This window comes from Natrix helvetica, assembly GCF_964273705.1.
Source record: "Natrix helvetica genome assembly, chromosome: 8".
Lineage (NCBI taxonomy): Eukaryota > Metazoa > Chordata > Lepidosauria > Squamata > Natricidae > Natrix > Natrix helvetica.
Window position 1 is genome coordinate 24410814 of NC_138559.1, and position 24199 is coordinate 24435012.

Sequence of the window (24199 nt, forward strand, 5' to 3'; positions counted from 1 at the left end):
TTCCTGACAGTGAGAACAATTAATCAGTGGTGCAACTTGCCTCCAGTAGTTGTGAATCTTCCAACACTGGATGTTTTAAAGAAGAGATTGGGCAACAATTTTCCTGAAATGGTGTAGGGTTTCCTGCCTAGACGGGGTTGAAGACCTCCAAGATCCCTCCCAACTCAGTTATTCTATTCGATTCACCCAGCAAATCACAAAGCCAGTTGCTAATTATAGAATCATAGAATCATCAGGCTAGAAGGAACCTTGGAGTTCTTCAAGCAGGGGGTTGGACTAGAAGACCTCCAAGGTCCCTTCCTATTCTATTCTATTCCTCTCTTCCTTGCCCCAATTAAAATATAAATGTCCCTGGGGTGGAAAGGTAACCTCAATTCTTTTTAAGAACTATGAAATATAAATAAACAAATTCTGTTTAACCCTGTGAATTGAACATCCCTCCCTTGTATGGGTCCTTAAGTTATATGCAGTCTTCCCACCTTGGAGTGGTACAGTCCTGCACTAAAAGTATCACACACAGGAGTTGCCAACCAGCTATTTTCCAAGGCACCCAAAGGCCAAACAAGGAATAATGGATGGAAACTGATCAAGGAGAGATTCAACCTGGAAATAAGGAGGAATTTTCTGACAGTGAGAACAATCAACCAATGGAACAGAAGTTGTGGGAGCTTCCTCCCTGGAGGCTTTCAAGAAAAGACTGGACTGCCATCTGTCAGAAATGGTGGAGGGTCTCCTGCTTGGGCAGGGGGTTGGACTAGATGACCTACAAGGTCCCTTCCAACTCTGTTTGTCTGTACCATACCACCGAACTTGCTTCAAACTTGTTTACCTCTGTTCAAAAGAGTGAATAGAGAGCAAGACCTGACAGGCAGCCTTTTTTTTCCCTAAAAATACAAACAGCTTTCAAAAATGGGCCTCAGTCTATTTATAACGCAGACACGAGGTCTAAAAATAACGAAGCGCCTTAGTTCCTCGCTAAATATCTCCAGAGCTTCAGTGCTTTTTACAACCTCTTCTTTTGTTCTGCAGATTTCCAGGCACCATCGTTCATTTCTCTTTGTGAATATGACTCCAGGTGTCAATTAAATACAGGATTTAACTAGGGTAAAGAGATAATTGGGAGAAAATGAAATTTTCCTCTCTTGGAGTAATAGCTTCCAAGAAAGAGGCTGCCTTCTCGGATGTAGAGTTTTTTCTGTCTGAGATAAGAGCTGGAAGGGATCTTGGAGGCCAACCCCAGTCCCCTAATCCTCTTTGTTGCTCTTCTCTGCACTCTTTCTAGAGTCTCCACATCTTTTTGACATCGTGGCGACCAAAACTGGGTGCAGACAAGTTGCATTATTTCAGACAAGTGGTTGTCCAGCTTCTTCTTAAAAAACCTTCAGTGACGAACCCCCTACAATTTCTGAAGACAACTTCTGTTCCACTGGTGCATTGTCTTCACTGTTAGGAAGTTTCTTCCCAATTGTCTCCTTGGCTTCTCTCCTTGATTAGTTTCCACCCATTGCTTCTTGACTTACCCTCTGATGAAATGTGAGGATCCTCAAACATTTCACTAACCCATTTAATCCAGCCATTTTTTAATACTTTTTTTTAAAAAATCAACAGACACCTTGCTTTTTTTAAAAAAAGAAATCTGTATAAGAAAGAGATGAAAGAAATTTAAAAATCTGAGTTTGTTTCTGTTTGTTGGAGAACCATTGCAATATTTTAACTGCCCCGTACATTCAGCTTTAGGAGTATTGCACTTGTTGCAAAAGTTGATGGAATTAGCGGAGATGGCTAAATTGACTGCTTTGATTAAATTTAAAAAAACACACAATTACTTTCATTTCTACCTGGAAACTACTTCTGGACTTTGTGCTTGTGGTGGGGGTAAAAAAATGAAACTTTGATTTTGGATTTTAGCGATTAGATAGGTTTGTTGTTATAGAAATGGCTAGATTAAACTATTATGTAAAAGTAAAAAGTTGAGATTTTGATGCTATTATCTCATTCTACTGCACCAAAGGGGATTGGAAATCTACACCTTTTCTTTCTTTCCCCATGTTTTTCCTTTCCCTTCTCCCTCCTATTCTTTTCTCTGCATTTTTGTATTTTATATTATAAACATCTAATTTAAAAAAAAAAGCTTGGGGGAAAAAAGGATAATTGCATTTGTACAGTGAGTGACAGACAGCTCGGCAGGAATCCCATCCGTTGCTGGAATGTTGATCTTCTTCCATTCCTTGAAGGAATAGCCTGTTGATAAGCTAATTTTCTTTCTCATGCTCTGATGTGCTGAGCATGAACCCTCCCCAAAATGCCCCGAAGGTCATTCTGCATTGCTCATCCTTGGAGCCACTGGTTGATGTATTGACACTGCTGTGTGAAACCAATTAACACGGTCTTGAAATGCTTCCTAAGGCTTTGAGAGGAGCTCCTAATGAGGGATAATAGTAACAAGTATGGAAAGAGCTCTCGTTATCTTGGACAAATGACACACCGAAGGGAAAAGTCAATAAGTATTAGCCAATTCATTGATAGCCATTTCATTCCCGTCAATTCTCTGATGAATGTCATTCCCGCCTCTTCAGCTGAATTGGTCTGGAGGCCAAGATTCCTCGAGGTCTTCAGAAGCCACCAGCTGTCTCACTGTAGCTTCCTTCTCTTTAGAGCAGGGATGGGGAGCTGTGGATGGCTCTTCTATGACTTGTGTGAACTTCAACTCCCAGAATTCCTGAGCCAGCCATGCTTCTGGGAGTTGAAGTCCACAAGTCATAAAAGGGCCATGCTTCCCCACCCTTGCTCTGGAACAGGGGTCACCAACCCTTCGGACCTCAGGGGCCACTACATTCACAATTTCGAATCCTACGGACCACTAATATGATCTGCCTAATGACTGGCTGGATGGGCGTGGCAAGGTGGTCATGTGACTGGGTGGGCATGGCCAACTCAATGTCACTCATTTTGGGGGGGGTGTGCCTTGCCAGCCTCTACTACTCACCTCCCCGCCCGGGCTCCTTAGGGCCCCAAGAGGAAGCAGTTGCTGGAACTAAGCAGCCGCCATGAGAAAGAGCTGACAAAAACAGCTCAGTTCAAATTGGATCTGACCGAGAAGGAGGCTCAGCAGAAGCACCTCACTGAGGACTACGAGCATGGGCTTTCCAAGCAGAGGGAAGATCTGCGGGAGTGCAAGGCCAGGTACTGGATCCTGGAGGCTCAGTGGGCTGAGATGGTCAGCCAGTTCCAGGCCATGATCAGTCCCACTGGGGCGCTTCCCTCCAGCCTTCACCCATTTCATTTAGTTTCAATTGTCTATCTCTCTTATATACAATGCAATGCAATAAATACAATGCAATACAATGCATATAGCATAATATGATTATGATATCAATACAATACAATGTAATACAATGTATTGACCATTTCATTTAGCTTCAATTGTCTATCTCTCTTATTATATACAATGCAATGCAATAAATACAATATAATACAATGCACATTAGCTTATTTCATGTAGCTTCAATTGTCTATCTCTCTTATTATATACAGTGCAATGCAATAAATACAATACAATACAATACTATACTATACTATACTATACTATACGTACTATGCTATGCTATGCTATGCTATCCTATCCTATCCTATCCTATATATTGACCATTTCATTTAGCTACATATACAATGCAATGCAATAAATACAATATAATACAATGCATATAATATATGATTATGATATGAATACAATACAATGCAGTGGAATACAGTAGAATACAATACTATATATTGACCATTTCATTTAGCTTCCATTGTCTATCTCTCTTAGTTCCTTCCCATTCACAGAAAAACAAGCCAGTTCAGAATTTATAGTTTAATGAACAGTAATCCCTTTTCCAGCCCTTTTTATTTGTGTGGTCCACCAAGCCACCTTGCTCCTCTCATGTCGTTGCCCCCCCCCAGCCCTCTGGGGTGCCCCCCCCCCCATTGCTCATTTTCCCCACCACCTCTTTCTTAAGAAGACTTTCCCAGGTCTTTTTGGCTGCAGTTCAACGGTGTTGGCTCACAGCCATCTTGCAACAAAGAACTGGCATTCCAGCTGTCTGCTTCTAATCTTCAGTGTCAGCCCTTGTTAATGTTTCAGCGTGAAATCAGAGGCGGCAAAGCTGCATGGAATATTAAAACACACACACACACCACCACGATCAGAATTCCAGCAAGGTGTTGATAGATCTGCCAGGAGAGGGTCTGCGAGCAATGCATCTTCTCTTCTCCCTTGGTCAAAGTCACTGAAGTGCCTTAAATAAGTGAGAGAAAGAGCTGCATTCTGACCTCCGGAGGCCTGTAGGAAGTGCAGCAGCCAAGGAAATTAGCATATCAATTTTCATTTTGGAGATCAAAGTGAATTTCTTATCCTGCATGAATGGCGGAGTGGTTTTCAATCTGCGTTCCCCACCTAACTCTGGACTGAAACATTTTGCAGATGGGATGTCTTTCAGAAATGATATTGTGATTTTGTTAAGTGAAAACTCAACCTCTGAAGTTTTCATTTCCTTCCCTTTTCCCTTTCCTTTCCCCATTTTCTTTTTTCCTTTCCCCTTTTTCTTCCCTTCCCTTTCCTTTCCCCATTTCCCTTTTTCCTTTCCTTTCCTCAAGGATGATTAGGGGTCTGAAGACTGAAACTTATGAAAAATAATTACAGGAATTGGGTATGCCTAATTTAATGAAAAAAAGAATGTTTGTAGCTCAAGCTTTAAGTGAGGGGTCCTTGGTGCTCTCTGAACTTTGTTGTTTTCTTGCTAACGTTTCATGACCCAACTAAGTAACATGATTTGGACAAGGAGGGGCTGGGGTTTGCTCTCTGAGAATTGATGATGTTACCCATTTTGGGTCATGAAGCATCTGCAAGAAGACAACCAAGGTCAGAGAACACCAAGAACCCCATAGTTGTTCTCCTCCTCTTCCTCTTCCTTCTCTGCCGCCTTCTAGCACTGATGATATTAACCAGTTTGGGTCATGAAACATCTGCAAGAAGACAACCAAGTTCAGAGAACACTGGGGACCCCATAGTTGTTCTCCTCCTCTTCCTCCTCCTCCTCCTCCTCCTCCACCACCACCTCTTCCTCCTCCTTCTAGCACTGATGATGTTACTCAGTTTGGTCATGAAACCTCTGCAAGAAGACAACCAAGTTCAGAGAACACTGAGAACCCCTCACGACTAAAGTCCATGATCCCGTGTCCTCCCCATTGTCTTATGTCCTTCCTGGATTTCACCCTTGAGATAGAGGAAAGCCTATTTGACCAGCCATGGTGGACTACGGAAAGTTAACCCTTCCAGAAGAAAGCTGGGCTAATCTACCCTCTTTTACTAGACTGTCATGAGCAAAAAGAGGTGGTTCTCCCACCCACCCTCCACCTCCACCTCCCCAGCCACTGGAAGCCTCTTCATATGCAAAATTTCCCCATCTGCAGTCCGAAGACATCCAAGAGTCCCTGTGATAACTCGGATTTAAGTAGACTTCCTTCCTTCCTTCCTTTCTTTCTTGAAAGCAGCAGATATTACAGTATTGCCAAGCAGGGGCCCTCCCACACTTGGCATCTTTGCAACGGGACAATCCCAGCTTGGGAAAAAACCCTGGACAATCTTTTTTTTTTTTTTGAACGACAAAGCGAGAACACCCAAGCGCCACTGCTCGCCTACCAAGTGGAGAGAATATACATTTCCAATTAGTTGTCCACATTCCAGTCAGGTTCTCTCTCTGGACTGCCTAACTATCTTTGTTTTGCTCGGGGGGGGGGGGAAGCAAAAACCCTTGTCCGTCATTAATGAAATCTTTCAGTTCTGCTAATCCTGGGCACAATGCTGCTTTTCTCCACCAAGCCCTTCCCTCCCACCCCCACCTAAAATTACAGTTACACACACAGCTCAGTTCTGCCTTTTCAGATTTTTTGTCGTTTCCTTTTCTTTTCTACGTACCTGATGTAGCCCAGTGGCAGTTGGAGACTACCAGGATGGAGTCCCAAACTCTCTCCATTTCCAGCTATTTGCTCCTGGCCATTTCACCCACAACAACCTTGTCTAACCATTTTTCCCAGCCACGTATGAATTTGTAACCAAGATTTCCTTGCTTTTTTTACAGGTCCACCACCTGTGGTAGTATGTGCCTGGTATTTGTTTATATTTCCAACAGCCAGATACGGTCTTAAGCACTGCTTTATGGATTCTATTTTGCGTTCTTTTATATTTTTTTCTCAATGGCTCTCTTTCCAGGAATAATTATTTCTACTCTTTACCTAGTTGTTCTGATTTGTTTTAGGCTCCAGGTCTTCTGATCAGATCAATCTAATTTTATTGCCTTGACCACAGCTGAGGATCGTCCACAGTTTGTACAATACACGACAATATTCACTCTATCCCCTTTTAGATCGCTTAGAACGCTGGAATTTTCCCCCCTTTTGTCTTAATTGTGACTTTTATGTTTTATTTTGCTGATCTATGACCAAATTTAAAAAAAACACACACACAAATTTGCTTTGATTTCAATAGTCTGACATAAACTGGGTTACCAAACTTGGTCTTTTACAAGTCCATCCAAAAATATCCATTTCATTTGTCCGGGGCAGGAATAAAGGCAGAACAAGGGAAGAAAGTATAAGATTTCTCCTGCCATTAGCATTTTGATTAATTCTTTTCAGTTATGAAATGTAACTTTATGTTACTTTTTTAATATATATATATATATAATGATACGCAGCCTCTTAATCTGCTAATCCTTTCTCCCAACAAACAAGTTCTTTTTTAAATCAACGGCTATTCTATCAAGCCAATGGAGCAGAGTTCCGGATTCAACGCAACAATGCATTCTTTTCACAAGAGGCTGCTTGGGCTAATATGATACCAGAATGACGCCGAGAAGCTACACACACACACACACACAACCTCCAGCTGGTTGGATTAAACATGCAATAATTGGAGGCAAGTAATTTTGTTCTGAAGTATTGGCAGAGTTGTTTAGTGACTCACTCCTGTTTGAATTTCTCCAAACAATAAGAGACTGAGGTTGAAGATTTAGGCCAGTGCCGAAAAGGTTGCGCGGAAACATCGCACATGTTTGTGCTTGCCGGGGCCGCACTCCGGAAAAGCTGAACTTCCAGGTGCTAGCTCGCATGCATGCCTGACAATCAGCTGGCCGGTGCGCCTACACAGTCCGGGTTTTGGCACTGCCATGTGCCCAAAGCAGAGGTGGGTTCTGGCCGGCGCGTATGCGCACACCGGTTTTCAGCCCTGCCACGTGCGCAAAGGACAGCTGATTTGCATGCATGCACGCCAGGCATGCAAGACAAAGAGGCAAGACCGCACGTGCCGGGCGACATGGCTTTGCATGCCACTTTTGGCATGCGTGCCGTAGGTTTGCCATCACGGTTTAGGCAAATCCTCTCTGAAATGGAATCTTTCATTTTTTTTCCCCTCAAGTCGGCATGTAAAAAGATGTGGAGACTCTGGAAAGAGTGCAGAGAAGAGCAACCAAGAGGATGAGGGGACTGGAGACTAAAACATATGAAGAACGGTTGCAGGAACTGGGTATGTCTAGTTTAATAGAAAGAAGGACTAGGGGAGACATGATAGCAGTGTTCCAATATCTCAGGGGTTGCCACAAAGAAGAGGGAGTCAAGCTATTCTCCAAGGCCTTGAGGGCAGAACAAGAAGCAATGGGGGGAAACTAATCAAGGAGAGAAGCAACTTAGAACTGAGGATAAAAACTATTCCGTTATGACCCAGACTGAAGTTATACACTTCAAATATTGTCTGTGAATATTTATGCATTTATGTGTACTTATAAAGGAGAATGTGGGTAGCTCAGGATTGGCAGACATTTCGTGACCAAACTGGGTAACATCATCAGTGCTAATATCAGTTGCCTAGATTGGACTACCTTGTACATATTTATTTTAAAGTGCCTTTAATGCAACAAAATTTCATTTCAATGTATGATGATTAGTGTATGCTCAAAGAGATAATAAAGTTATAATAAAGTTCTAAGTGTGTTAGGTCTTTTTGATTGTTCCAATGTCACCCAGCCCCCTTTCATGCCTAAGGTAGAACTAGAACTCACCATCTCCTGGTGATTGGCCCAAAGTGACCAGCCAACTTTCATGCCTAAAATGGGACTAGAATTCACCATCTCCCATTGATTGTTCCAAAGTTACCCAGCTGGCTTTGATACCTAAAGTGGGACTAGAACTCTCAGTCTTCTGGTTTGTAAACCAGTACCTTAACCCTTACACCAAGCTGGCTCTTCTTCCCAAAAGGGCCATTACCAGGGAAAAGGACTAGGCCGAAAGGAATGTTTCCTTGCATACACTTCCAAACAGCCGCGAAGTGACCTGACAAATGTTGAGAAAAGCCGAGACGCTGGAAGAACACAATTCTTATTGTGTGTTGTAGCAAGTGGGTGCCGCAGAGCTCCATGTGAGGATGCAACAATGTCGGGGTAGGCGCCAGAGTGTGGAGAACAGACGATGCAAGGAAGTGCAGACACATTGCTGACATGGCTGGGAAAATACAGTCATAATATGAAAAGGCAGATGCTGGAATGAAAAGAGATTAAACTAAGCGAGTGTTTGCTCTGTTTCTGGGATCGGTCTCCTACTGTTTTCCTCTTTTGACATCGTTTGCTGCTCATAATCCCAAACTTTAATGAGAAATGCAGAATGTTTGCAAGCAGAAATCAGCGGTGGGATGCTGAGTCCTTGTGCGCCGGGATGTGCTGTGTCCCAGCCGCAATTCTCTGGAGGTGGTACAAGCGCTGCATTCTTTCTCTTCCTCCCCACCCCTCTTCTGTCATTGGGTTCCATAAAGCTGGAAGGACCAATTTAACAGATTAACCGAGTTGGAAGGGACCTTGTAGGTCATCTAGTCCAGCACCACCCCCTGCCCAAGCAGGAGACCTTAAACCTTTCCCGACCAATGGCAGTCCATCCTCTTCTTGAAAGCTTTCAATGATGAACCTCCCACAACTTCTGAAGGCAACTTCTGTTCCATTGATCGATGGTTCTCACTTTCAGAAAATTTCTCCTTAGTTCTAGGTTGGTTGATTAGATTCCATCCTTTGCTTCTTGTCCTGCCCTCAGGTGCTTTGGAGAATAGCTTGACACCCCCCCCTTCTTTGTGGCAGTCCCTCAAATACTGAAATACTAATATCATGTCATCCCTAGTCCTTCTTTTCCAACCCCCTGCCTAAGCAGGAGACCCTACACCATTTCTGACAAATGCCAGTCCAGTCTCTTCTTGAAAGCCTCCAGTGATGAAGATCCCATGACTTCTGAAGGCAAGCAAGACCATTTTGGATCTCAGGGCCTACCCCATGCTTAGGGCCTGAAACCAAATGAAAGTAGCCCCAACCAGGGTCATTCTTGCCCTTGTTTGACCACACAGCACAAAAGGAACACAAGCAATCTTCTTAGATAATTAGCCTCATGACCAAAGTCTTCTTTAGTTTAGTTACTTTTCCTTCGATGGAAATCTCCTGGCAACTTAACTCTGGAAAGAAAGACAACAGATTTTATCCATCTTCTGTATAACAGACTTTCAAATATACAAAGGTCCACCCAGCCCACCAGGAGAGGGAGGCAGGGGATGCTGTGGGTCCCATCTTTTAGAGAGGTACACCTGGTGGGATCGTGAAAAAGGACTTTCTCGGTGGTGGCCTCTTCTCTATGGAGTATCATTTCCTCTCCAGGTACAATTGGCCCCTTCTTTGTTGCTTTTCCATACCCCCCCCAAGACCTTGGTTGATCTGGGGGGTAGATCTGGGGATCATGATGGAGATGGAGCCAATCAAGTGGCTGATTTGATCGTGTTGCTGCTGCCATGGGAGAGAGAGGAGTGTATGGGTTCAGAGAAGATTATAACACTGAATCATCTACATATGTTCAAAGTTTTATGTGGGTTTTTTGTGGGGTACAAGCATATTGACACCAAATAAATTTCAGTGCACTTGAGTTTGACCTGATTATGTTGTCTAGTAAAATCACATGGTGATCTCAGTTTCTTCATTCTCTCTCTCTTCCTCCTCTTCTTTTTCTTCTCTTTCTCCTTCTCCTTCACCTCTTCTCTTCTTCTTCCTCTCCCTCTCCTTCTCCTTCTCAACCTCCTTCTCCTCCTCTTCTTCCTCTCCCTCTCCCTCCCCCTCCCCTTCTCCTCCTCCTCCTTCTCTTCTTCTTCCTCTCCCTCTTTTCCATTCTTCTCCTCCTCCTTTTCTTCTTCTTTGTCTCCTTCCCCTTCTCCCCTTCCTCCTCTTCTTCTTCTTCTTCTTCCTCTCACCCTCCCCTCCCTCTTCTTCCTCTCCCTCCTCTTCTCCTCCTCCTCCTCCTCCTCTTCTACCTCTACCTCTCCTCCCCCTCCCCCTCCTTTCCTCCTCCTTTTCTCAATTTACTGTGTGAGCCCTTCACAACAACACTCAAAGAAATATCAGGCTCTGACTGCTTGTTCTTTGTGTGTGTAAGAGAGATAGAGAGAGGAAAAGAGGAGGGAGAAGAAAAGAGTCCCTTACAACTTCGAAATTCAAAACAGCTTTTTCGAAAAGATCAAGGATCAGCCTTGAGCCTCTGAGGACTGGTTTCCATTTTCTTTCTGAAAAGTTTCACATTCTTTGGACGTGAAATCAGGTAATGCTTGGGTCACTCATACAGTGTTCTATTGCAAGATCTCGCCTCAAATCTGCCTTCTTGTAGTGGAACAGTTTTGTCCTATGGTTGCATTTAAGATGGAAGTGTTGGGCATATCACAGAGACATCTGGTTCAGAGTCAAGTTGCTTAGAGGATTGACTTGTTCCATGGAAAAGGTAAAGGTAAAGTCCCCCTTGCACATATGTGCTAGTCATTCCCGACTCTAGGGGGTGGTGCTCATCTCTGTTCCAAAGCCGAAGAGCCAGCGCTATCTGAAGACGTCTCCGTGGTCATGTGGCCGGCATGACTCAACACCCAAGGCGCATGGAACGCTGTTACCTTTCCACCAAAGGTGGTTCCTATTTTTCTACTTGCATTTTTTACGTGCTTTCGAACTGCTCGGTAGGCAGAAGGTGGGACTAGTATCAGGAGCTCACTCCGTTATGCAGCGTTAGGGATTTGAACTATCAAACTGCTGACCTTTCTGATCGACAAGCTCAGCATCTTAGCCACTGAGCCACTCCGTTCCTTCCGTTCCGTGGATAGATGGGCTGTAAAATGTGGCAGAACAGAACAGTGTCAGAATTTTACTCACGTTCATGCCGTTGTTGCATTATAGAAAGGATCAGAACAATGATGATAGCAATTTTAGTGCCGTGGAGAACTTGAAACGGGGGCTTCAAAATACCCCAATCAAGGAACTACCAACTCAGATGAATAAACAACGATGAATCAATAGCCCAATCAAGGAACCACCAAGGCTAGGCTCACCAACACTCAGGGGTAGGCTTCAAAAGTTGCAGCAAAGGGTTCGCTGCCCCTTTGCTGGGTGGGCGTGGCCATGGTGGGTGTGGCCTAGTCAGCATCCTGCACTACGGCACTGGGAGGGGCGTTTTTCACCCTCCCCATGTTCCCGTGGCTTTACTTCAGCCTCTGGGAGGGCAAAAAATCCTTCCCTGGGCTCCGGAGGCTGGAAAGACCACTATTTGCATTCGACAGCAGACCGGGTTAATAAAACCAGTTGCTCTTTTTGTTGTAGTCCGTGAGATGCCACCAGGAATTCTGCAAGGACAATCTATAAAGCCTTAGTAAGAGCACATCTAGAATACGGCTTCTAAGTTTGGTCACCATCACACCATAAAAAAAAGATGTGGAGACTCTAGAAAAAGTGCAGAGAAGAGCAACCAAGATGATTAGAGGACTGGAGGCTAAAAGATATAACAAACGGTTGCAGGAACTGGGCATGGCTAGTGTATGAAGAGAAGGACCAGGGGAGACAGGAGAGCATCTTCCAATATTTGAGGTGCTGCTACAGAAAGGAGGGGCAAACTATTTTCCAAAGCCCCTGAAGGTCCAGACAAGGAATAATGGATGGAAACTGACCAAGAAGGGATTCAAGCTAGAAATAAGGAGAAAATTTTCTGACAGTGAGCAAAATCAACCCATGGAACAGAAGTTGCCTTCGGAGGTTGTGGGAGCTTCATCACTGGAGGCTTTCAAGAAGAGATTGGACTGCCATTTGTCAGAAATGGTGTAGCTTCTCCTGCTTGGGTAGGGGGGGTTAGACTAGATAACCTCCAAGGTCCCTTCCAGCTCTGTTAATCTGTAACTCTGTACATCTTCTGCCATTGTTCTCATGTATTGCTATGCTTTATGGAACTGTTTTGTAGCATCGCTGCACCCCAGCCAGGATGCCCATGGTGGCATGTGTGAATTTGTCTTTTCTTCAGGCACCAGGACCGCGCTTGTTCTTTGGGAAGCAGGGGCTAGCCTCCAAAATGTAGGCAGAGCCAGGATAAACATGTGAACGGACCAGAAAGAAAAAGACGAATCCGCTAAATATATTTCATTGTATTTACTAAGACGAAACTCAATGTTATCCTCTTTAAGCTCCCTTGAAGCTGGGATAGGGTAGTCATCGGATTTCGGTGGCAACATCATTGGAAGAATCATGGAGATACCCCCCACTCCATCCTGGGTGGCCAGAGGCAGCCTGGGGATAGCTTCAGCTTGTGCACAGATTTGGATAGTAAGATTAACGGAGGGCCCATTCAGTCTGATTCAATGAACTCACAAAGGTTCCTAAAGGCTGCCATGTTCTCCTAAAAAATAGGATGTGGAACACCATCTAATTATACATAACATATGGCAGAGAGGATAAAGGGGGAAAGGATGGGAGAGGATGCCACCCAGGCACGCTCTGAATAGGTTACCCTTGTCCGTTATAATTCTATTAAAAACTGAGTGCATGGTAACACTGGGCAGTTCTAAATGCAGATAAATTTGGGAAAACGTTAAGTGCAAAATATATGATTGCTCCCCATAAAGCTCCTAATACACACCCGAAATAGAGACAGCGTCACAGAAACAGGGGGGAGGATTATAACCCCTTGGACTTGACTAAAATTATAAATTGAGTGAATAAATCATCCATTAAGTGGCGATCTAATTGGAAAGGTATACATTGAATCAAATTAACAAGTGCACCTAATTAGGCACAGGAGTTCACATAACGAAGCTTCTCGTGATTAGTGCGTACGACGCCGAGGGATTTCCATTTGGGTTGATCAAGGCAATGTCCTTTAGTAGCGGAGCTAGCATGGCTCGCGTAGGAGAAGGTTGTCGGAGGTCATGGGAAACAGGTCCTACAGCTCGAGGGCATGGTGTAGGCCAGAGAGACAGCAGCAACCAGACATACGTAGAATCAAGCATTGGGAAGCCTAACAACCATTCTGGGTTTTGTGTCGTGAGGCTAAAGAATCATTGTTGTAATTGAGAACCAAAGACATCAACATGATTGGGAGGAGGAAAAAAGTGGCCCCATCTAAGGAACACTAAAGCAGTTGTGGATCTTTCATCTTGGAACAGGAGACACGATAGAGGTTTATGGACTCATGCGTGGTGAAGGTCATGGACTACGTTATCTCTGTAGGTCAAGGGTCAGCAACCTTAAACACTCAAAGAGTCACAAAGGTCCTATCCAGAAGCCTCCCGCTCAGTTCTGGAGCTGGCAGGAAGTCCAGTTTCCCCACCACAGAGTCTCCTCCTAGCGTGGCATACTGCAAAATCCCCATTCCCACCCCACTCCAGGGGGAGGATACTGCAAAATCCCCATTCTCTCCCCACTCTGGGGCCAGCCAGATGTGGCATTTGCCGGTTCTCCAAACTACTCAAAATTTCCACTGCTGGTTCTCCAGAACCTGTCAGAACCTGCTGGATTTCACCCCTGCAAGACAGCCAACATGAAAAGTCAGGACCAGAATATGTGACGTCTTTTGTCCAGGGCTACTTTGATAAGCTTGAAAAGTCCTCGGGAATGAGGGCAAGCAAAAGAAATGGGAAAAAAAACCTCAACTGACATTATTTTGGCATAGCAGGGGAAAGCGAGATGAAAGGCCGACAAATGAATTCACTGTGACAACCTTTGTGAAGTGTTTGAACATTTGATCTTCAAAGATTTCATAATTCTTTTGATAGACCGAAGATTAACTGAGCAGGGAGGCCAGCGAAGCTAACTTATCCCCTTCCCTGAATTGTACAAAACATGGTAAATAAAATTAAAGCAAGCAGGAATTCAGACAAGTGAGCCCAACAGGGGCTTGGGGACTAGTTCTGAGCCATCATTCAGCCTGAAAACAATCTTAATTGATATTTGGGTCCCTTTGGGGGAACAAAGAGGCTGGGAAATGATCTAGTGGACTACCCTTCCCAGCCACCCATGCCTGTGGTTGTTAGTTGTGAAGTCATGTCCAACCCATAATGACCCCATGGACAACATTTCTCCAGGACTTCCTGTCCTCTACCATCCTCTGGAGTCCATTTAAGCTCATGCAGACTGCTTCCGTGACTCCATCCAGCCACCTCCTTCTCTGCCGTCCCCTTCTTCTTCTTTTGCCCTCCATCCTTCCCAGCGTGAGGCTCTTCTCCAGGGAGTCCTTCTTCCTTCTCATTAGGTGGCCAAAGGATTTGAGTTTCACCTTCAGGATCTGGCCTTCTAAAGAGCAGTCAGGGTTGATCTCCTCTAGGACTGACCGGTTGGATGGCCTTGCAGTCCAAGGGACTCGCAGGAGTCTTCTCCAGCACCATAGTTCAAAGGCCTCCATTCTTTGGTGCTCAGCCTTCCTTATGCTCCAACTTTCACAGCCATCCATTGCAACTGGGAAAACCATAGTCTTGACTAGGAGCAAGTTAGGAACGCAGTTGTTCAGTGAATTCCCAATTGGTTTGACTTGTCAGAAGTAAATCTTTACATTAAGATCATCAATGTTAAACATTCACATTAACCACTGCAAGGATTCACTTAACAACTGTGGCAAGAAAGGTCATAAAAGGGGGACAATAAACAAACTCACTTAACAAGTGTCTCACTTCACAACTGAAGAGTTGGGCTCAGTTGTGGTTACAAGTGAAGGACTCAAGGTAATAATAGATTTTCAACCCAGTATTTGCAAATCGAGAGGCGAATGGGTTGGACTGCTTCTTATCCTGACTTCAGGTGTTTGGCAGAATGGGTTAACCCCCCCCCCCCACACACACACACATACCTTCTCTGCAACAGCCCCTCAAATATTGGAAGGCTGCGGATCGTGTTTTCATTTAATTTGCCTTCGGATTTGCAATTCTCAATTCAGGGCTGGCTTTTCCCAGATTGGCTGCAGCTGCTGAGATCCCGTCCCTGGGTCCCCTTGCTTGCATTCCAACCACCAACCCTTATCTGTGCCCCAAATCTAATTGCTCCGCTGTTTCCGTCCATGACTGTAGCAGACAATACACAGTGCCCGATGACAAGAATCGCATTCCTCTGCCTCAAAGCGAGCCCGGGAAGTCACCTGATCCGGCCAACCTGCTCGGCTGAAGCCCGATTTTATTTCCAGAATTCTTCCTTTGGCTTAGGAATGAAATCAGGCCTCTGCAAACCGAGCTGGAGCCAAAATAGTTGGGGTTTTCTTTCGACGCAGACGGTGTTTTGGTTTTTGAAACTTTCTAGGAAACCATACATCAAACTTAAATGGTATCGAGCGAGGGTAACAGACATTGGCTGCCGCCCAGCGCCACCGAACACAATTAGTAATGATATTATCTTTGGTACGGCTCATTTACTAAAGCAGGAAGCCTGCTTTAGTGATGTGATGCAGAGAGGCACATTGCTCCTCTAGGCTTGTAAAAGGGGAGACCCAGAGAGATATTTATGGAGGCAGAAAAAGCCACACGGGGGTAATGGCTGTCCCGAATAGAACTTGAGGGAATTTAGAATAACAGAGTTGGAAGGGACCTTGGAGGTCTTCTAGTCCAACCCCCTGCTTAGGCAGGAAACCCTATACCACTTCAGACAAGTAGCTATCCAACATCTTCTTTAAAACTTCCAGTGTTGGAGCATTCACAACTTCTGGAGGCAAGTTGTTCCATTGATTAATTGTTCTAACTGTCAGGAAATTTCTCTTTAGTTCTAAGTTCCTTCTCTCCTTGATTAGTTTTCACCCATTGCTTCTTGTCCTGCCTTCAGATGCTTTGGAGAATAGTTTGACTCCCTCTTCTTTGTGGCAGCTCCCGAGATATAGGAACACTGCTATCATGTCTCCCCTCGTCCTTCTTTTCATCAGACTAAGAATGTTAAACCTGCGTAACAATGAAGCACAGAATTATTCTGATAAGGGGGGAAGGGGAACCAGCAAATTGTACTTTTGTGAGCGCAGAGCATTTTAACATTTATCCTTTTCATGTTTTTTTTATCTTGTTTCAAGCCACTCAGATATACTTGATAGTGAAACGAGAGTTATTTGATTAAATAGAATAGAATAACAGAGTTCGAAGGGACCTTGGAGGTCTTCTAGTCCAACTCTACATATATATCCTTAGTGGACAGTCAAGTCACTTAAATACGAGCCAGCCGTGTGCAGCAGCTGCCCAAAAGGCCAACGCAGTTCTAGGCTGCATCAACAGAGGGATAGAATCAAGATCACGTGAAGGGTTAATACCACTTTATAAGGCCTTGGTAAGGCCACACTTGGAATACTATATTCAGTTTTGGTTGCCACAATATAAAAAAGATGGTGGGACTCTAGAAAGAGTGCAGAGAAAAGCAATAAAGATAACTAGGGGATTAAAGGCTAAGACATATAAAGAACAGTTGCTGGAATTGGGTATGTCTAGTTTGGTGAAAAGAAGGACCAGGGGAGACATGATAGCAGTGTTCCAATATCTCAGGGGCTGCCACAAAGAAGAGGCAGTCAAACTATTTCCCCAAAGCACCTGAGGGCAGGACAAGAAGCAATGGAGAAGCAACACATCTTCAAAGAAAAACCAGGAAGTCCAGTTGCCTCTTGGGAAAAAAGCACCTCTGGGACAATGGGTGAAAACTAATCAAGGAGAGAAGCAACTTAGAATTGAGGAGAAATTTCCTGACAGTGAGAACAATTAATCAGTGGAACAATTTGCCTCCAGTAGCTGTGAATGCTCCAACACTAGAAGTTTTTAAGAAGATGTTGGATAACCATTTGTCTGGTGAGGGGGGGGTTGGACTAGAAGACCTCCAAGGTCCCTTCCAAACTCTGTCATTCTGTTGTATTCTATTTTGTTCCATCAATTTAATAAATAAAGCAATAAGCACATGAAAAGTGGCTGGCAGCTTCAGAGATAAGGTGGCCTGTAAAAGCACAGGAAGAAACTCTTTTTACAGGCAGGTGTCCTGATTTTTTTATTGCAGGGTTTGAAAACAGCCCAAACGCTACCTATGGACTTGCAGCATTCTTGATTTATTTTTAACCGCAAGCCAAGTTGAGGCTGGAATTCCTTCTTTCTGTTTTTCTTTCTTTCTTTTTTTCTTTTCCTCTCCTCCCTTGGTTGGGCTTGCAATAAAAAAAATAAAAAAAAAATAAAAAAATTCCTAAGCAATGAAATCACGAGGACACAAGGCCCACCACCTCTCAAGTGCAAAAGCACTCAAGGCCGTATGTAGTCCCGTAAAAATTAACGGAGACTGACACACACACATTCACTTTTCTTGAGTGCTTTTCTGGATCTTGGCCACCTCTAGCAGGGAGAAGAGAAGAGAATTTATCTGAGACTCACCTGGGCAAGGAATGTAGGTAAGAGAAGAGAAAGATTTCCAATGAGCAAATCTCTGGTTTCATTTCCCGGCTGAATTTTTACAGAAAGCAGCCTAAGCCTTCTTCCCAAGGCTTTATGGGAACGCATCATGGAAGAGATGGGTGTACAGAAAGTCCTCGACTTACAACAGATCATTTAGTGACTGTTCAAAGTTACAACAACACTGAAAAAAGGGACTTATGATCCTCTTTTCACACTTACAAACAGTGGTGGGATTCAGCCGGTTCGGGCTGGTTCAAGCGAACCGATTGTTAAATTGCTGGCTGGCCCTGCCCCTTCCTGCCCTGAGTCTTCCAGGAGTTCCCACGCAGCCCATTTTTGCTCCCAGGGGTGCAGGAGGTCAAGTGCTGCCTGTCACACCCCCTGGCCATGTCCACCATGGCCACACCACCCAGCCGGTCATTAGGGCAGAGACCCGGTTGTTAAATTATTTGAATCCCACCACTGTTTGCAACCTTTGTAGCATCCCCACGATTATGCGATCAGAATTGCCAATTGGTTTCACACTTATGACCGTCGTCGCTATATCCCAAGGTCACACGTTCACTTTTTGCAACTTTTCGACAAGCAAAATCAACTGGGGAAGACAAATTCCCTGTACCACTATGCTATTAACTTATCCACTGCAGTGATTCCCTTAACAAGAAAGTTCATAAAAACAGGGCAAAGCTCGCTTAACAAATCTCTCACTGAACCACAGAAATTCTGGGCTTGGTTGTGGTCCAAAGTCAAGGACTCCTTGTGTTGTGTACTGTGGGGATGAGCAATCCAAATTCGAAGTGTGCTTGTATCTTGGTCTGGGTGAAAAAAAATTGCTTTTTAAAAGCAAAGTCCCTTTGTTGCTTAAGAAGTTTTCTTTTCTGACCCGCTGTGGAGGTAACTTGAGGTGGTCACAGCAGGAGAAAACTGAAAGTTTGCATGTGTGTGTGTGTGTGTTTTGAGGAAACAGTCTGTGGGAGTGGGATTAAGGGATCAAATCATGCCTTGGGTGAAGAAGCCCACAATGTACGATGAAAAAAACTTATTTCTTCTACTTTATCCAGGCTGATTTTGGATTGCACCCTCCGGCACTTCTGCATCTTAGGAGGGTTACACTAAACTTTGTGCTATTGATCTTTGTTTTCAGAAAACCAGGCTACCAATAAAAAAAGTACACTTTTAAACAAGCTCCATTCAGAGAGAGAGAGGGAGACTGGAATTAAAGTGATACAATACTTTTATAGAGAGCTTCGAACCAATTCCCTTGAGGTTCTACTTAAAACAATGTATTAACAGAGGCTCAATTGTGTTGTTTTACTAGCAAACCAAATGTTAAACATGCTTTAAGCTAGTTTTCCAGGATGTTCTGTACAAAGATGAAAGTGCTGGGCCTCTAAGCACAAAGGACAAGTAAATTAATTTCCAGACTTAAACCCTTTCACTGCTGTACTGAAAGAGGACGACTTCTTAAATTCCTTTGCTTAACTTTTGTCCGTTGTTTCACTCGTAAATTTGATTGACTCCCGTTTTGTCCCCTTTTACATTTTGTCCAATACATTTCCTGAGATTTCTAGGGGATCTAAAGTTTGTGGAAAGGCAGCTGGCAATATTACAAAGCCCCAATATTGGGGTCTCTAAGCCTTTTCACTTTCATGAATTATGTGGCCAGTTCAATAAAGGTAAAGGTTCCCCTTGTACATATGTGCTAGTTGTTCCCGACTCTAGGGGGTGGTGCTCATCTCCGTTTCAAAGCCGAAGAGCCAGCGCTGTCCGAAGACGTCTCCGTGCTCACGTGGCCAGCATGACTCAACACCGAAGGCGTACGGAAAGCTGTTCCCTTCCCACCAAAGGTAGTTCCTATTTTTCGACTTGCATTTTTTGCGTGCTTTCGAACTGCTAGGTTGGCAGAAACTGGGACAAGTCACGGGAGCTCACTCCGTTACGCGGTGCTCGCGATTTGAACCGCTGAACTGCCAACTTTCTGATCGATAGTTCAATACTGCTAGGGATTTTGAAACCTTGGTAAAGGTGACATCTGGAAATGGTTGAATTAATTTCATATTGAATATTCCCTCTACTAGAGTCCTTTAGGTGTCACCTAGAGTACGTGAATCTCATTTATTTATGATTAACTTCACTGTGGCTCTACAGAAGCATAAATGATGCAACTAACACAACTGAGCAAGGGAAAGGTCCCTCTTGTGAGAAAGAGATTGCAATTTTGGTCCCAAAACATATCCTATTCTCCTATAGGGAGAAATTTCCTGACAGTGAGAACAATTAATCAGTGGAACGACTTGCCTCCAGAAGCTCTGAATGCTCCAACACTGGGAGTTTTAAAGAAGAGATTGGATAAACCTTTGTCTGAAGTGGTGAAGGGTTTCCTGCCTAAGCAGGGGGTTGGACTAGAAGACCCTCAAGGTCCCTTCCAGCTCTGTTATTCTAAATGACCTCCCTCCTCCTTTCACAGCTCCTCCTTCTCAACTTGCTTTGATCTCTTGAAGTTCAGACCTTCAGCGAAAGCATCTTCTTTTCAACTGACCTCAGAGACCATCTCCCCGTCTCCAAATCCCCTCAGCAATTGGAGGAGTTGAATCAGAGTTGAAGGTATTTCTGTCACCTCCAACGAGGTGGCGCCATGTGTCATGCCAACGAGAGGTGAAGATAGATCTATATAAATATATATTTATATATATACAGGGACGACAGCCATGAAATATTAGCGGGCTGTATTTTGAGAGCTCCGCTCATACTTTTAATCTGAGTGTTCAGCTCAGAGCCCTGGCAAGGTTTATATAAATAGATTTCTAAATTTAAAAACAAAAAGTGCAAGCAGGAGGAGGGCTTCGGTCTTCAGCGGGTGGAGGGGGAAACGAGACGTGTGGAACAAGGATTTTCCTTCAGCGTCCTGCTAGTGATGGCCTTAGAAGATATTATTCAGGGAAGGCTAATAAATCAAAAGAATGGCCCGGAATATTCTGGAAGCTCGCCTGGACAAAGAGGTCATGGAGAGAAATCCTTTCCTTGTTCCTTAAAAGCGAGGAGGGTTTTAAAGAGAGGAGAGAGAAGGTGACTCGTCCAATTTTCTGACCGGTTTAGGTTTAAGCTTCCTTTTGTCCCTTTAAAAGCATTTGAAGAAGGTGATTGTACGGACGAAGACAGAAGCAAAACTGTACTTTTTCTTGAGCGGACACAACCCTGCCTGGGCCTCCTCCCCATCTGCCCGCCAGATTTTGTTTCAATACCAGCCCCACAGCTGTCCACAGCTGTATGCCTTCCAGCTTCAAGCAAGAGCCTTTTTTCTAGTAGACAGGGCAAATTCAGGAGTCTTTCTCCAAAAAAAAAAAAAGCCTCTCTAATTGCTGAATAATCCAGCAATGTGTAAAACATGGCGCTTTCCGGAGAGTTTGTGTTTGTTTTTTTTCGGACATGGAGCGTTCCCTTTCTTTAGGATCAGTTACCTTCCATCTCCCCCAAACTCCCCCCCCCCAAAAAAAAACACCATCCAGGAAATATTCACCTCAGTTGCTAGCAAATATTTGAAGAATTCCATCTTGAGAGCTTCCAAGAAGCACATGTACGCATGTGTATTTTCTCTGGAATAGCCCAGTAGCCTTGGAGTGTTGTTTGCATTACAACTGTGTGTTGTGGCCTGCCAGTGGCCAGCAGTCGGACAGTGAGGAGGTTGGGGTGGAACATGGGCCAGTCCTGGAGGCTAGGAAAGGCTCAGATGAAGGCTCTGCATCGGAGACAGAGATGCATCGGAGGCCGTCTGGCAGTGATCAGGTGCCTACGGACCTAGACAGCAGTGTGGCAGAGGAACAGCTGGAGCCTGTTCCCAGTGTGTGCATGCGCAGAGCTGCCAGAAGAAAAGAACAACTCAGAAATCAGGGTAGACTTGGGAGTAAAGCCACAGGTGGAAGGTGAATGGCCCCTCCCACAGGAAATAAAAGAGAAGCAAAATGGGAGTGGGCTATTGCAGGAAACAATTTGTTTCTTTGATCATTAGATTCGTTTCAGGAGTGTGAAGATCTGCCGTGAATCTCAGAGACTCTGTGCCCAGTCTTTCCTTGCACTGCACTTCCTTTGGAAAATACTTACATGGCAGCTTTCCAAGATAGATAAGGTCTGTAGTCATAAATATTCCTTTGAAAGATTGTTTGCCAGCTCTTTGCTGAATGGGAATGAGAGGAATTCACATTCGTTTAATAAAAGGGGTTTACCTCCTGCTTTTTGGGGAAGCCTAGGTCAGAACATGTTGTCACTCTAGACTAACCATTACTCATGGGGGCTGGCATAGGAGACATGGTGGAAATGTGGTGGTGTGGGGATTGTGAGGTGAGAACATATGCACACATTGGGCATGGAGCGGTGCAATAATATGTATTTTTTTGTATTATGGGTCATTGACTTACGACCTCAAATTGGGATAAGAATTCATGCTAAGCAAGGCAGAGGTTAAATGAGCCACACCCGTCGCTACAACGTTCTTTTTTCACGGTTCTTAAGCAACACACTGCTAAGTGACTAACATGGTCATTAAGCGAATCCAGCTTCCCCCGTTGGCTTTGTTTTTCAGAAGAAAGCTGGGAAGGTCCCAAATGGCCATCACATGACCCCAGGATATTGCAACCATCATAAATACCTAAATACCTAAGAACTGTGGTGGCACCGTGGTTTGAATGGAGTACTGCAGGCTAACTCACTGCTCACTCCAGGAGTTCGATCCTGACCGGCTCAAGGTTGACTCAGCTTTCCATCCTTCCAAGGTCAGTAAACTGAGGACCGTCCTAAGGTCCCTTCCAGCTCTATTCGGAATTGAAATGGAAAATTTTGGGACCGTGTGTCTCCAGAAGATCTTAGAGGGATTCCTATGTCCCTTTTATCCTATATACCAAACATTGTGGTTTCGATAGCATCCATGCAATTCCATTTAATTCATTGTGAAGCTTCATCCCTGTTTTTCTTCATCTGAAAGATGGATCTATCTCTAGGATAGTCCCACACCTCTAATCTTCAAGGAATCATGGGTCAACCCTGAAGCCAATTTGGAGCATCTTCAGGGCTGCCCCAGTAGGGCTGGCTAGAGCTGTGGGAACAGGAGGGGGGAGGGAGAGATAGTTGGGGACTATTTATTTATTTTGGGATAGCCAAAATAAAATTCTTTCTCCTGGGAACCAAGGACATTCTCACCAGGTGTTGGGAAGGCGTGGACTGAAACCAATTGGGATTGGGGTTTGACCAGATTGGACCATGTGATGTACATGTGGCCTGGGGGAATGAACTTTTTAAAATTTGGGTGGGGAAAACCGCGAGATCTTCAGAGTCAGGTTTTCACCAGATGTGCCAATATGAGATGCCTAATAAATCTCTACTTTGAGGAACACCTAGGCCTCAGAGGCTTGATTGCGTTGGGTCTTTGTCAAACCTCTATCAGAGAAGATTCCTGGAATGTGGACTGCCCCAGGGGTGGCCATAATTCCATTATTTCAAAGAGGAGGAGAAAAGAGGTGTTTTATTTTGTTTACAAATTAGCATAGGGCAATCCACACACAATTGCAAATCTATATATATATATTAAAGCCAAATACCACTCACTCATCATGAAATCTCCAGAACTGTAAATCCTACAAACTTGAAATTTGGCACGTACGTTCCTCTTGGCTCCTAGGTGCTCACTAAAAAAGGATTTTTCAAAATGACCATTAGTATTTCTTATACAGTATTATATTAACACACTGTTCCTAAGGAGTTAGACGCTCTACTCCCCCTCCCCACCTGAAAAGAACTCCATTCCAACTGCCAGTTGCCTTACATTAACACTCCAATGCTACCTCTTCGCTAAACTGGGAATGGGCGTGGCCAGTGTGTGACTCATCCGGCTTGCGGGCTGGGAGTTTACACATTCTACTCGCCCTCCCCACCTGAAAAGAACTCTGTTCCAACTGCCAGTTGTCTTCTATTAACCAAGCCCAATCACATAGGTTTCATAGCAAAGCACAGGTATCCAGCTAGCAATTAGTAAAGCCTTGTCTCTCCCCCAGGATCCAAACTGTTGATATTTCTGGAGGACAAAGATAGTGAGACTTGAAACTTCTGAATGTCCCACCTGTTATCAATTAGGTTTATTCAATTAGGGCTGGCAACAGATTGCAATGGAGACAGAACCGAGGGGTAAGAAGGGAAAGCTTGTTTCTGCATCTGAAAAGGGAATTTTGACTGAGCAGCTTTTGAACAGCAGTCTGCTCATCTGCTCACAAATTCTGTAAAACACACACACACACACAATTTCTAGGCACTCTAACAAGGTAGCTGTTCAGGATTATTTGAAAAAAAATATGTTTGACTTGCAAGCCAACCCACCTCCTAAATCCACTGGGTTTTTTTTTTCTACCACCAAAAATTAGTCATGATTGAGGCCTTGAGATGGAAAAAAAATCAATTCCCTGTTCAAGTTATGTC